Here is a 15354-nt window from a genome sequence, read left to right on the forward strand (position 1 = left end):
CACTGTAAACATGATAACATATAAATTGGATGTTTCCTTGAAAAACAGCCTTCAGCGATATCAGCTGAGTTGAACATCTGCTTCTTTGAAGTATCTTCTTAAAGTACACATAATCAGGCTTGAATTATCCCTTGTCTCATGTGGCATATAGACTGTCAAGTCTGTCATCATAGTCTTGGCAGATAGGCCGGGGTAGATAATAGGTTTGATGCATACACACACCCTCACTAGACGGCCTGCTCAGACATCATCTGTTGCCTCAGTAGTCGGAATGTGTTGACTTGCTGGAGAAGTACCATCTTCACAAAGTAAGCTTAATCAAATGAAATTCCTACAAATGTGAGCAAGATTGTTTTCTGATCCATTGAAGAGTTGAAAGTGTTCCCCCAGGAACAATTGTCCTACATCATGGCTGAAGGTGAAATTTTTGTGGGTGATTTGACTTGTGTCCTGCCAAAGGGTGGTAAAAGTCAGGTTGTTTGTTATCCTGCTGAGTCTTTGACAAAGGGGACAAAAATGGACTCCTCAGCTGGACGTCAGTGTACTGTGTTGAGAGCGACACCAGTGTTTAATAGTATCTGTGACATGGTTCTCACTAAGGTTCACCACTACAAAGTTGACATTACACAAGACTAGCATTTGCTGTCACATCCCTAACTATATCAAAACAAAATTCTTTTCGAGGGCCTCTTTTCACAAAGTGCTATGGTGACCATAAGTCACAAAGGTAGCCTTAGTACAATGTTAAAGAATGTTAAGGCTAACCTTAGTAAAGGTAGCTTCATGAAAAGAACCCTGGGACATTAAGCCCTTTTTAGTTTATGGTCTTTAAGAAGCATTCATTGCACTCATTATAGGCCAAGAGGTTGACAGTCAATTCTGTACACTGAGAAAATATTTGTCAGTAGTCCGGAAGAACATGAACCTTTTGGGCTTCTTCCTTCAGTTAAGACTATCACCTAAAGTTGTGTCTGGAGCATTGTCAGGTCTACCAAACAGAGCTTTCCCACTCTGTAGAAACATGCAGAAAAGCCCTCACCAGTCATGGAAATAGCAACAAAAACATATTACCTCACTACTGAAACAGTGAAAACAGCAACAGAAACTATGAAACTGTGAACTTTGACCTCTACTGGGCATTTGCATTATGTTAAACTCTTCTTTGAAACTTCCGAGCCCTGCAAAGAAAAAGTATTGAATATGTCGAAATAATTACTGTCAATAATTTCGTACAAATGGATTATAAACTTAAATGTGCACACATGTATGATGATAATAAATGCCAAATTACACAACAGAAATACTTTAAAAAGGGAATGTAACATTTGTTCAAAGTGGAAAATGGCAACATTCGGTCAAAACTATCTCCTCCATGCACATGGGCAAAATTGAAATTGCACGATTTTCAATTTTCAAACCAGTTTTAGCAATTTAAAGTTGCCGTTTTTAGTGTTTCAGTAGTGGCGTATTATGGTTATGTTGCTATTTCCATGATGTATATAGTAGGAAAATTTTCTTTGGTTGCCCTGACCATAAGTCACAAAGGTAGCCTTAGTACAATGTTAAAGAATGTTAAGGCTAACCTTAGTAAAGGTAGCTTCATGAAAAGAACCCCGGGACATTAAGCCCTTTTCAGTTTATGGTCTTTAAGAAGCATTCATTGCACTCATTATAGGCCATGATGTATATGATAGGAAAATTTTCTTTGGTTGCCCTGACAATGCTCCGGACATAACTCTAGGTGATAACGGACACAACTCTAGGTGATATGGACACAACTCTAGGTGATACGGACACAACTCTAGGTGATACGGACACAACTCTAGGTGATACGGACACAACTCTAGGTGATATGGACAGTGCTACAGCAGAGGACACAACATCTCTTCCCAGCACTTGATCCAGACCGTGCTTGACTTCCACACATGGTATATTTAGCTGGATGTACCATGGTGAGAGGGACGCCCATGTGATTGCGGTATTTGCCTCATTCCGGGAGGATTATATCAATAAATCAGTGTCAACAAGGAATCCCTTGCAATGCAGAAATACACAGTGTGCTTAGTTTCATGCTGATTGCCATTGACCCGATAAAGGAATTCTGTATATGGTGATTCTGGTACTAATTTAGGATTCAGTGCTTCTGTGAAACAATACAAGTGCAAGATGGCTGGATAATGCTACATTATTTGCTTGTGTTTCAAAGTGATCTTTGCCTATGTTTTAAACACTGTTGAATCTGTCTCCTGTACAGCTATATGCAGTATTTACTGTAAACTACTTTTATTACAAACTTGCCTGCAAACAAGCTGACATATACAACAAATTCGTTTTGGATCAGACCTGTTTCTGTATATTTTATGTTCAGTCAAGTCTTGTTAATCTGACATCATCCTTTACACAGCAAACTGTCGGATTAAGGAGGATTTCTAACTAAATAAATGAGACTAAGTTGCGTTTATTCGATTTGTTACCAACAAAAGAGTTTGATAAAGTGAATTGTCAAATAAATGGAGGTCGGATTAACGAGACTTGACTGTATTTATATTTTATATGCAGCAATGTTTTGAACTTTGGTTATAATGAACTAAACTGTGTGGTTCCTTTTAGTTTCAAATAACTGTATTTCATTACAAGGAAAGCACATTAACATCCATTATACAAACCTTTTCTGAAATTTTAAGCGTCCTTGAACTAAAGTATGTAAAAATCATACCAAACTTTGGTTGCAAAACTACACAATCACATTACTTTACAAAACCATCATATTTCCTATGAGGACCATTGAAATAAATTATTGATGTCGCTTGAAACTCAAGAATTGTAGGTCAGGTAAAAGGTAAATTATTGATATGTCAAAGAATTTTTTTTTTAAGACATGCACTTAAGGTTTATTAGATTTGTGTAACGATAATTTTGAAAAGTAATTTTCCTTAATTAATACTGAATATAATGTCCTTCTTTGAGTTATGTTTTGATATTGTTTGAAGATTAGAGACTGCTTATCACAGTCTGCTTCTTCAGTGACTTGATGGCCATTGAAATTATTGCACCTAAAGAACCAACTGCAGTTACTTCATGACAGGCTGTACTGTATTAAGATAACTGCATGAAGAGGCTCTTTAGATAAAACACTTATCAATATCTTAGAAATAAATTTGAGATATTTTTAAAACTAAATATATTGGAAATAGTATCTTTTATTTACTGTGAGGCATGATAAGATTACTTTTGTTTATTGGTTGAAATTTGAATCTGAAGTTGTAAAAGCTGGTTATTGGCTATATAGTAATTTTGAAACCCAAGCAATACAGATATCATTTATCAAGGATTAAAAGAAAGAGGCCATTGAAACTGTGTGAATAAGATTCTTGTTTATTGAAGGCGTGAAAATATCCTCCAAGAGTCCAAGAATCAATGTCCCTACTGATGTCAGCGCAAGATTACAGGTCTGTTAACTTTACCTTAAGTCTATAGCGCCAATGGTCATCTGATTTGCAATAAAGTTGAAGCATCACATTTCTAAATACAGTGCTTGAAGTACAAGCTAGGTTATTACATATTTGTTAAGAAAGGAATGATACTTTATGGACAACAACTTATTAATTATTATGTAATGTTCTGATAGAGATTATTATACCATCCTTTAACGTTGTCAAGCAAGAGTGCCTAATTGTTATTTAGTCATTATTTTGTCATTTGTGTGGAACTTCTGATAACTTGAAGTATTCACATTGGTCACTTCAGTTTTGTGATCACTGTGCTTGGTTGTGATCCATACTCAATTTTATAGTTAATTATCCATCAGTGACTCTAAGCAGGTGCAAGTCGCCATTCCACTGTTGGCCATAGCAAGTTGGTGATTGAAACACCCATACTTCCACATCAGCTTGCAACATTTGCTCTTCTGAGATTGTTTTGTGTAATGGGGCCCAGGCTAGCTATTCTCGAATGGTTTGTAGTCCTAGGAACTTCCTAAGCTACAACACTGACTACGATCAAAGTTTAAGGTTACAAATTCTTAAGGCTACAAACATTTTGAGAATGTCTGTTGAAATGGCCAACCATGGATTAGATGGCCACAGTGTCTGATGGTGTGGATCACATACAGATTCCTTTTGAGACCTGTGAAGGTCCGGGGTAGAATAGGCCTTCAGCAACCCATGTATGCCATAAAGGGCGACTATGCTTGTCGTAAGAGGCGACAAACGGGATCGGGTGGTCAGACTCTCTGACTTGGCTGACACATGTCATCGGTTCCCAATTGAGCAGATCATACTGTTGATCACTGGATTGTCTGGTGCAGACTTGATTATTTACTGACCTCTGCCATAAATATTGATCAGTGTGGCGCAAACTCACTCGCTCACTCTTTTGAGGCTGCTGCCACGTTACAGGGAGTGTGAAGAATGTTGTATAACACCATATATGTGGGTCAGCACTTGTACTTTAGTTCAGTATTTTAATTGAGTGAAGCATATGTTTTGTGTTAATTTTAGCAATATTCCAGCAGTATCATGGAGGGGGATGTCGGAAAACGATTTTACACATTGAGGGAACTGAACCTCGGACATGGAAGTAAAGAGTAAACGCTGTAGCCATTAGGCTGCACTCCGCCCCCAAACACTAAGCAATTTCAGTGAAATCATATAGAGAGAAAATGAAGTCCATTTCCAATGTCTATGCTTGTTACAAATCTGGAATTCTATTTAGCCACTAATACCAGTAATTATGGCCTCAGATGCCCTGTGTTAATGCAGCTGATTTACCCTGATGAAGTAATGCATCCTACAATATTGCTGTGATGTAATTTGGTCCATTGCTCTGATTGGATGTATTTCATTAGGTGATAGCTACCAAATTACATGGTACTGTACAAATTGTCTTCGCTGTTTTAAGCTACATTCTGTGTCAGTCTTATTCAAAGTCTGTGCTGAAAAACTTGCAGTATCATTAAATTTGAAGTTGATTCAGACCATTCCTTGTGCTTGTATGGAATTTGATTAGTGATGACTCTGTTAAAATATGTTACAGTTGCCAGATGGAATGGACATCGGGAAAGAAACAGCATCCCCAGTAGAACATAACTGGTGTCAGATGTTGTTAGTAGGGTTGCAACGATCCACCCAGACCTGAAACATAACCTGTGTCAGATGTTGTTAGTACGACTGCAAAGATTCCCCCAGACCTGAAACATAACCAGTGTCAGACGTTGTTAGTACGACTGCAAAGATTCCCCCAGACCTGAAACATAACCAGTGTCAGATGTTGTTAGAACGGCTGCAACGATTCCCTCAGACCTGAAACATAACCAGTGTCAGACGTTGTTAGTACGACTGCAAAGATTCCCCCAGACCTGAAACATAACCAGTGTCAGATGTTGTTAGTGTGACTGCAAAGATTCCCCCAGAACTGAAACATAAACTTTGTCAGATGTTGTTAGTACGACTGCAAAGATTCCCCCAGACCTGAAACATAACCTGTGTCAGATGTTGTTAGTGTGACTGCAACGATTCCCCCAGACCTGAAACATAACCATTGTCAGATGTTGTTAGTGTGACTGCAAAGATTCCCCCAGACCTGAAACATAACCAGTGTCAGATGTTGTTAGTAGGGTTTCAACGATCCACCCAGACCTGAAACATAACCAGTGTCAGACGTTGTTAGTACGACTGCAAAGATTCCCCCAGACCTGAAACATAACCAGTGTCAGATATTGTTAGAATGGCTGCAACAATTCCCTCAGACCTGAATCATAACCTTTGTCAGATGTTGTTAGTGCGACTGCAACTATTCCCCCAGACCTGAAACATAACCAGTGTCGGATGTTGTTAGTGTGACTGCAACGATTCCCCCAGGCCTGAAACATAACCATTGTCAGATGTTGTTATTAGGGCTGCAATGATGTCAGTTCAATTTTTTATATTGGACCCTCGATTTGATCACTTTTGTTTTGATTCTTCATACAAGTAAAAAGACCAGATTTAATTTAACTTTCCAAGTCATTTTTTTAGCATGAAATCCGTCTTCAACTTGGCCATGTCTACCAACAACAATTCAGGATTCAGGATTATGCACCTGGTGTCAACCAATCCTGTTTCGCCTTAAGTCATTGTCTGAAACTGCTCACGTTAGAGTCAAAATTATGTTCTGGCGGATAGAAATAATTTAAATAGGTATTCAAATATTGAACTGAAATAGTCATAATGGATCTCGAAATCGAAACAGGTGTCAAATTCCATTTTCGATGAACTGGACTGAATTGTTGTAACCCTAGTTGTTGTAATCAGCAATCAACAGACAATATTCCAATCTTGTAGGACCATGGTTTGCCTGGCCAAAGATGGCTCTCTTCTGGGTGTTTTTAATGATTTGGCTTCTGTTGTCTAGTCCTTGGTCAGATTCCAGCATAGCAATAGGTCCCAACACATCTGCTGGTCTTAAGAGCAGTCCTATGAAAGAAAACTTTCCTGCTGTGCAGAAAAATGCGGGAAAGCCCACATTAATTGTGGAAATAGCAACATAAACTTAATTCCTCACTACTGAAACAGTAAATGTCAACGACAGACTATGATACTGCAACATCAGCCAACTTTGACCTCTACTGCACATGCGCATTACAATCCACCCTCCTTTCAAATTTCCGAGCAACTGTGAATTGCTTTATGTTAAAAAAGTATTGAACATAATGAAACATGTACTGTCGATTATTTCGACCAATAATGGACAGTAAACTGAACAAGTGTGCACACAAGTATGATGATGATAAATCCCAAATAGTACAACGGAAATACTTTATAAAGGGAATGTAACTTTTTTCGAAGCTGGAAGATGTCAAAAATCAAAGTTGCAGGGTCTTCATTTTACATTCTTAGTGATGTATAGTTGCCGTTTTTACAGTTTCAGTAGCAAGGAATCAACTTTATAATGCCATTTCTAGATTAATGTAGGGTATTCTGCTTTTTTTTGCACAGTGGAAAAGCTTCCTTTGGAAGAAGGCCTGAAGAAGCTTAATGGTTCAGGCAGTGAGGCTTGGTAATGTCCTGAGTCTTCATTTCATATACTAATGCTACATGATATGAGTCATTGGATTGTCTTATTCCTCATTGCTCAGTCATATAGCTGGAATATAATTGTGTGTGGCAAATGAAGCAGTTTGGCAAATCCAATGGAGATGTCCTCTTACTGTGATTCTTTAGTTTGTGGAAGCAATATCTCTGTTCATTCTGTTGTCAGCACTGTACCTATCTTCGCTAGTTTGACAGCATTACCCCGTTTCTCATGGTAGAACCCTACCTCTGTTCATGGTAGAACTGTACCTCTGTTCATGGTCGAACCATACCTCTGTTCATGGTAGAAGCATACCTCTGTTCATGGTAGAACCATATTATTGTTCATGGTAGAGCCATGCCTCTGTTCATGGTAGAACCATACCTCTGTTCATGGTAGAACCACACCTCTGTTCATGGTAGAACCATACCTCTATTCAAAACCATACCTCTGTTAATTGATGTAACAGAACCTTGCTTTCTCTCAATGGTTTTATGAAAGTGGTAAAAGTGTTACAGAAAAACTGTTACAAGCCATCTCAATCCCAACTCACTAACACAGGTGTGTGTGTCATGGCAGTATACTGATAATTGATTTCCCACTTGGTGATGGTTAAAATGGTTTAATAGATTTTATTTATGGTTCAAAACCCTTGAGTTTTATGCTCTAATTTTTCAGTGAAAAAAAAATGACCTAGATCTAAATCCATAACATTTTCACTGCGGATCATTGTGAAGTCTGGTTGTCTCATACCAGTGTAGTTCTAATTTGAAAATTGGAGACGAATGTTCAAGTGGAAAATTCTTTGGAATTAAAAAAATAAAACATCCCTCCAAATCAATACGACATAGAAACTGTGTGTCTGGAAGCCGTTGAAGAGCAGGAAGAGAGCTATTACCTTAAAACAGAATCTACAATGGCCTCCATAGTAACTACCCAACTCCAGAAGCATACGAAAGATCACAGGAAAAGACCTTGTTGATTTTGCTACAATGCTTCCTTATCAAGGTCCAGAAAAAGCTGAACATTTGGAGGGATTGAAAAGACCGAGACAGAAATTGTCCTCCACGTTTTCATATTGACTCAAATGACTGAAGAATTCCATTAAACTACTCTAAGTTTCAATCTCCAGGCTGGACGTGATTTGAGCTTTAGGAAGCTGTTTGCTTGAGGGCTGGAAGAAGCAAATGGCACGACACTATATTGTCAGTTATCAATATCCAACTGGTGGGTATGCTTCATTCAACAATGTCTGAGATTTTCGGCGGGATCCTTTTCAAGAAAATTCCGCTCTGGCCGACAAGGAGCAGTTTCTCTCAGACCCGGTATTCTCTTTCCTCACCTCCTCTTGTGCACTTTGATGTGGAATTATTAATATAAGAGATTTTTCAAACCTTGAGGAGGATATTTGACTTCTTCTTGATCATAGAGGGCAGTTAATCTTGCCAATTTCTGTAAATACTGGCATGGGAATTCATCTACAGATGATCGTTGCAGTAAATGAACAATTGTTGGCATCGTCTTATTCTCAAGAGAGTTAAGTTTTGAATCCTGCTAATTCTCACTGTGTCCATCTATAGCTGGTGATTATTACTGACTGACATACAGCGAACAGACCTACATTGATATTCAGTTGATGTCTTTAATTCCTGGTTTGCGAGTTCATCTGTTAATCTTTGGTTTCCATCATTGAACATCTTCATGGTGCGTGGGCCACTACAGTTTTGACTTCCATCTCTTAGAAAAGGATTGCCAGATCAAATAAATATTCTCCAACTCCTGTGGATAACCTACATGTAACTACTTCTTGTACCTCTGTAACTCACTACCTTTCTGAAGCAAACATCTCTCATTTCTTGAAGCTGATATTTATCCTTGCAATGTGGATCTCTAAATTTGAATCATGGAAACAGGATCTTACAACTCTTTCACATCTTGCTATTGGCTTTTCGAAAAGTCATTCACTCAGTATCTTGAAATTCAATTTCTTGCACTTTCATATTGTTTTCCAGCTATCTTTCCCAAAACTCAGATGTGCTTTTTGAGATTGTTTCCAAACTTGATTTCTTTGGATACAAGACCCAATCAATGTGTTTGATCAAGAGCTGCAAATTTGACCTTGGAAACAGATCTGTGGGTCACTCAAACCTTTGTTCTGGATATGGATTTCATCATATGTGTCTGTTCATACATCATTTTCACCTTGGAAGTCAGTTATAACAACATCCTACCCCGATGTGTTTAGGCTTTCTTCCTATATTTTGGTGCAGTAAGGTGGCCTAGTGTTTAAAGCATTCACTTGTCACGACCCGGGTTCAATCTCCCACATAGGTACAATGTTTGAAGCCCATTTTTGGTGTTCCCCACTGTGATATTGCTGGAATATTGCTAAAAACGGCGTAAAACTATACTCACTCACTCATACATTGGACAAACAATGATATATAACTGAAATTCTGTTAGAATTATGATGAACTCCCAACTGGTTAAACGTTTTACGTGTTCAAATGCATGGTCAAGCTGGTAGGATTTCTCTTGCATCTACATCTCCAGTAACACGTTAATATGTCTGAGGAGGAGAACTAACAGAGTCACAACTTTACATAATCAAATGAATACTGAGCTATATCTGTAGCCTAATCTCCGTCATACGTCTGTCCCAGGTTTGGGTTAGTTCCGACTTCATTAATCAATACCAATATTCTGATGTATATTAGCTCCTGATCTGTGCCTATGGCAGTGTCCTCAGCACGGGACACTGTTCATGATCTGGCACACTTGCTATGCCAAATGGGGCGATGGGGTAGTCTTGTAGTTAAAGCGTTTGCTCATCATGCCAAAGAACTGGTTTCGATTCCCCACAGAGCTGTTCACGATCTGCCCACTTTCTTTACTAATGGTGATGGTGGGGTAGTCTTGTAGTTAAAGCATTTGCTCATCATGCCAAAGAACTGGTTTCGATTCCCCACAGAGCTGTTCACGATCTGCCCACTTTCTTTACTAATGGTGATGGTGGGGTAGTCTTGTAGTTAAAGTGTGTGCTCATCATGACAAAATACCTGGTTTTGATTCCTCACATAGCTGTTGGTGATTAGGCTGTTTTCTATGCTTATGGGGGTGGTGAGATGGTCTTGTGTTTAAAGCCTTGCTCATCACATGGGTATATTGTGTGTTGCTCATTTTTGGTGTCCGCCCATGAGATATTCTAGTGTATTGCCTCTCAATGAATTTGTAAATGAATCAATGTTGATAAATCAGAGGTATCTAAACCAAATAACTGCCCCTGAATGAAACAGTCAGTTGAACATTCATAACATGGCAGAGACTAATATTCATAGAGAAGTACTTCTTCCTCAGTCAGTTTTTGTAGTTTTCTTGTAGGCCAGACCAAAGTAAGTCCCCTTTTACGTTTTAAAAGTGTTTTACTTTTGGCAATTTATGAAGTATATGCGAGGCAAAAAACAGTAAAAAATATTTGTTTATAAGTTTACATTTTTTGCCAATAAAAACAACAGTTTTATATTCTTGATCAGGGAAAATATTTTTCTTATTCTTGAAAGAATATGACTGATGGATTCATAGAACAAGAAATAAAGTTGCTCTGTCCTTAATAATGATTCAAAAGTTATATGCTTCAGATGCACCTGTATCACAAAAAGCAGTTGCAATTATTTATTTCTGCAGAAAACGCATTAGTGAGTGATGTCTGGGCAATAGTCCGTGTTATGCCAGCAATAATGCAATAGCCTATATTAACATGATAAAGTTAAACCTTCCTACAAAATTACCACTCTGGTCTGATAGTACTTTAAAGGTACAAATGATGTATATTTATGGCTACATGTGCACTGGCTGGCTCAGCTGATGCAAATATAATAAGTCATAATTAGCAAGAGTTCTTCTGAAAGGAATATTTTACTCAGCGATGGACAGATTGGGCAATGCAATTTTCATTTTCTTCTGAAAAGTTGAAAATGTCAGTAATCTTGTTAAAATATCTGGATTTGACTTTTAGGCTTTTTGATTTCGTTTTTGTAAAGGAGCTCTGAAATATCGTTTTTTGTGCCCAGTTTGAAGTTAAATGAAAACGTTTTATCGAAAATGACAATTGGCTAGTTCCAGCCATTTTGGTAACCAAGTAGAAATGTATCGTGGAAGCGTAGAAATGGATAGCATGAAAAAGAATATTTCAGCTTGCCTTGTATTTGAGGTTTGAAGAATTATTCGGTTCGAGCATTTATCAAAGAAAAAGCCTGCACTGTAATTTTCTTGGGTTGCTAGGCAAGAAATTTATCTTGGTTCCATGCAGTGTGTATCTTGATTGAGTTTGATTTTGTCCGTTAATCGTTGCTGGCATTTTACAGCTTTGTTAGGTTTTTGGTGGTGCTGAATTGTTTGAAACGGTATTGGTTTCTCAGAAGTGGATGAATAATAGTACCAAGTTTATTTTGCTCTGCAGGTCGGAGATTCATTTGGTGTTGCCCTAGTGTTGCTTGATTGACAGCGTTGGATGAAATTGATCTCCTTCTTGGTTGTCAATATCAAGTAATTGAATTTATGACCCAGTGATCGGGGTGTGTTTTCATTAGAAAATGATTTGACAATGTCTCTTATCTTATGTATGGAGCCTACCAAATGTCGTGTAATTATTTGATGAACTTGTATTTTAGGACCACAATGTGAAGGCTTTTATAAAGAATCATAATTGATGGACTCATTTGACTGTTTTACTGACTGTTCAGAGTAATGGGGACTTTAGTAAAATAAAAGATATTTAAACAAGAATTTGATCCCTGAATGCGTAAGTTAGAATTGATCTTCAGAAACCCATGCTTACCAAAAGCAGGTGACTAATGGAATTGTGATGTCATGCTCATTGTCTTGGTTGTGCATTTATGTAAAGCAAATGGTCATAATGTCAATCACTGGATTGTCTGATTCAAAATTGACAAATTGTTCTGATTGCCTCATGTGGAATCCTATAAAAGATTGAAATTATTGTGGATTAGTTCTGATACGTATGTACAGAGACACACACAGACATTATGTACATACTCAAACTCGTGTTGTAGTGAAAAGTCTGTGAAAAGTAAAACAGGAATCGTTAGGGCCTAAAATTGCTTTCCAACAAAAAGTGTCAGGTTTGATCAGGTGCTTTGAGCTGGAGTACCATCTCTTAGATTGTGAGTGTTTAAATAATTTACAAAAATATATATTGATGACAGAATTGTGAAAGAGTAACAGAATTGAGTGCCAGACAGTGTTTTAGGCTTGTTGCACAAATGTATGGCCACAAATAAATCCTTAATGCCGATTTTTGTTTCTCCATTCATCACATAGCAATGTCAATCTAACTTCTCCCAGCTTTGTACACTCAAACTACAAATAGCATGTGATTCTCACGTTTTCCATTGCATAAACATTCTACATTTTACCGCACCAAGTTTAAGTCCTATGTAATCTTTTAATCAGCACTGGTTGTATTTGAGAAGTGGAACATTCAGCCATAATGCCTATTTTGTCTCAAAGCTTAAAACTCCTTTTAATCTCAGTCAAAACAATTAAAATTCAAAACAACAAATATCCATCCACAGCACTTCGGTCTGAAAATAACGCCCCCTTATCCGTTGTTTTGGTAAAGGGAAGTATGGTAATAGAACCATGACAATGTGTCTGAGTGTTTGTTTTTTTTGCACTGACTTCAATTCTGATGTGAAAATCTTGTCGGAGCTGACACTATGAAGGATGCTAAGCTTTGTGATAACAATTTCCAGTTTAAGTTTCCACAGTTTGTATCATGTCTCAACAGAGGGATGAAGACCCAGGTAAATTTACGTTCACTTAACTCTGCAGATGGCTAAGTCGTTATTCCTGGTGGGGTGGTGGTGTAAATCCACAAATCGTGTGTGTCTATGTTTAGATATGTTGTACGTTTCACGAAAGATAACTCCAGAAACAGCAACTTTATTATATGCTCGAAAACTGACCTGTTTTACAGCGACATTAAAGTTCAAGTGTGTGGCAACAGAGATGTTTTTGAAGCTAAAAGATAATATTCTTGTCAATACATCATACATCTTATAGCAGTAGTATCAGAAAAATTGATGATATTTTGGAGGTTGCTGCGAGAAGGAGTTACTGTTTTTAACAAAGATGCTTGCTTGTGAGGTTGCTTGGTAAATATTTATTCAGTATGGACCCATATTGGCAGGTTTTTTATTCAAAGGGAGATAAACACTGTGGACTTCCTGTGATTGATATCTCACAGGATGTAAATAACTGAGTCTGTTTCTCGTGAACAAGCGTCAAAAGGGTTTTTTGTGTGCTCGTTCCAAATCTGACTTAATACATGGAAATAATCTATATGACCATTAGGTACATAATTAAGGGTATTGATTTGTAAGGAGTCGCAAGGAAATGACTGGATGTGCAAGATAGGTTGTTAAATGGTTTTATACTTAATGAATGTATTAAGCTCTCAGAACAGATGTATGATGTTTACTGCTGAAGAAGATGTCGTTTGAGTAATGTCATTTTATAGTAATTGTTCCAGATAGGTAAATGTGTCTTTTTACCTGCATCTTTTCATAGTCATTAAAAGAGTTTCAGCAGTGGAGCTCAGCAGGGAATGATTCTGATCTGTAGTTATCTTCGTGATCATGTTCTTTTCCTATTCAGTTAGAAAATAATGACTGTAGATTTCAGTCACACATAATCCTGGCATGGAGATGCCTCGTTATCATTAGAGAACTTATCTTAAGGGATATTTTCTCTGTAAGATTTGAATGTATTTAGAGAAAGGTAGGCATAGGTTTCTTATGAATAAACTCTGTTTATGCTGCCATTACATAGTAATTATGCTGTGATGGTGAAATTATGTTGTGTTTTCCATTCATACCAAATTATATGAACAATTTAATCCTATTTTTTCCTCATAAAGGAATATTTGCAGCATGAGTGGTGAGATGCGTAGCCAGTGCATTATCTGATGCATTCCCTGATGTTGATTGCACCTGATAGCCCACATAGGTTAATTTTTTGCAGAATGGAGACAATCAGTGATGTTATGTAAATGGGCAAAAAATAGCCTGTATCGTCAGTTCATAACATCTATATGTTCAGTGTATAACACGAGGGTCTTCCTGTGGCAAATGGCGATGAAGTGTGTGCAGGGCATCAGAGACAGTGTAAACATGTACTTGGCATTTCAACATGGGATGAGACGCACACTGCATGTAGTGAGCCCTGTCAGGTTGCTATGTACATGTTCATGGTATCTTTTATTACATTTTTATATCATGCTGCTTTAATACTTATTTCAGTGTTGGGGGTGCAGAGGTAGCCTTATAGTTAAAGCATTCGCCCATCATGCCCAACTCCTGGTTCGATTCCCCACATGGGTACTATGTGTAAAGCCCATTTCTGGCGTCCTCCACCATGATATTCCTGGAATATTGCTAACAGCAGCTTAAAACCCACCTCACTCACTCACTCACTCACTCACTCACTCACTCACTCACTCATTCACTCACTCTTGGTAGTCAGTATCTAAAATTTTAAAATATTTCAGGCACATTTTCTGTGGACTGTAATAAGGGAATATAATTATTTCCCTTGGTTCTATACAGCATTCTCCTGACTGAAGAGAAAGGAATACTAATCAGATTTGAGGTCACCTTGTTTGGTCCTTGTGAGTAATGGGATGGTGGGCTTGCATTGTGTGAGCTGGATCACCTTGTGTCATCAATACCTTTGTCACATGAAATGCTGCCCATACTGTCAACCTCGGTTTGACTTGTTCATACTTGTTGACTGCTGAGAAGTTGTTGGGCTTTGCCATGGCTGGTTGTACGAAGAAAGAGTGAGAGACAGAGGGAGGGAGGGAGACAGACAGACAGAAACAGATGGACAGAGAGAGTTAGTTTGGACAAAAGAGCGCCAAAAATTCAGCAGAAGACAACAAATGAATTTATACTTTGTGATGAATCAGACTCATGATTTCAGCATAATGAGCAAACACCTTAACTTCAAGGCCGCCCCTTGCCACAAGCTTCTGTTTGATTACATAGATACATTGAATATTTATTGATATTTCCCATAGAGGTTTGTGTTTGTGTATCCATTAGGCAGTATGTGTGTTTAAAGATTTAGTTATTCAGAACTGCGTAGTGAGATACATGCATTGTCCTGTTTATATACAAACAAGCACATGATATGTGCTTGCATAGCACCCTGACATAGACAAGGAAATAGATTATGTAAAGGCAATGATTATTCATGTGGAAAGATGGGTTGGAAATGAGA

At 37.8% G+C, this 15354-nt stretch overlaps 1 protein-coding gene across 1 annotated transcript in view; it reads left to right on the forward strand.

Annotated features, from left to right (window-relative positions):
• Window positions 1–15354, forward strand: part of LOC137292149 (choline transporter-like protein 1) — a 213897-nt gene that overhangs the window by 49696 nt on the left and 148847 nt on the right. Inside the window, exon 2 of the mRNA XM_067823691.1 lies at window positions 3385–3449. The gene's annotated coding sequence lies outside the window, so the exon portion shown is untranslated. The remainder of the gene's footprint in view (window positions 1–3384; window positions 3450–15354) is intronic.

Source organism: Haliotis asinina, chromosome 7 (genome assembly GCF_037392515.1).
Source record: "Haliotis asinina isolate JCU_RB_2024 chromosome 7, JCU_Hal_asi_v2, whole genome shotgun sequence".
Taxonomy (NCBI): domain Eukaryota; kingdom Metazoa; phylum Mollusca; class Gastropoda; order Lepetellida; family Haliotidae; genus Haliotis; species Haliotis asinina.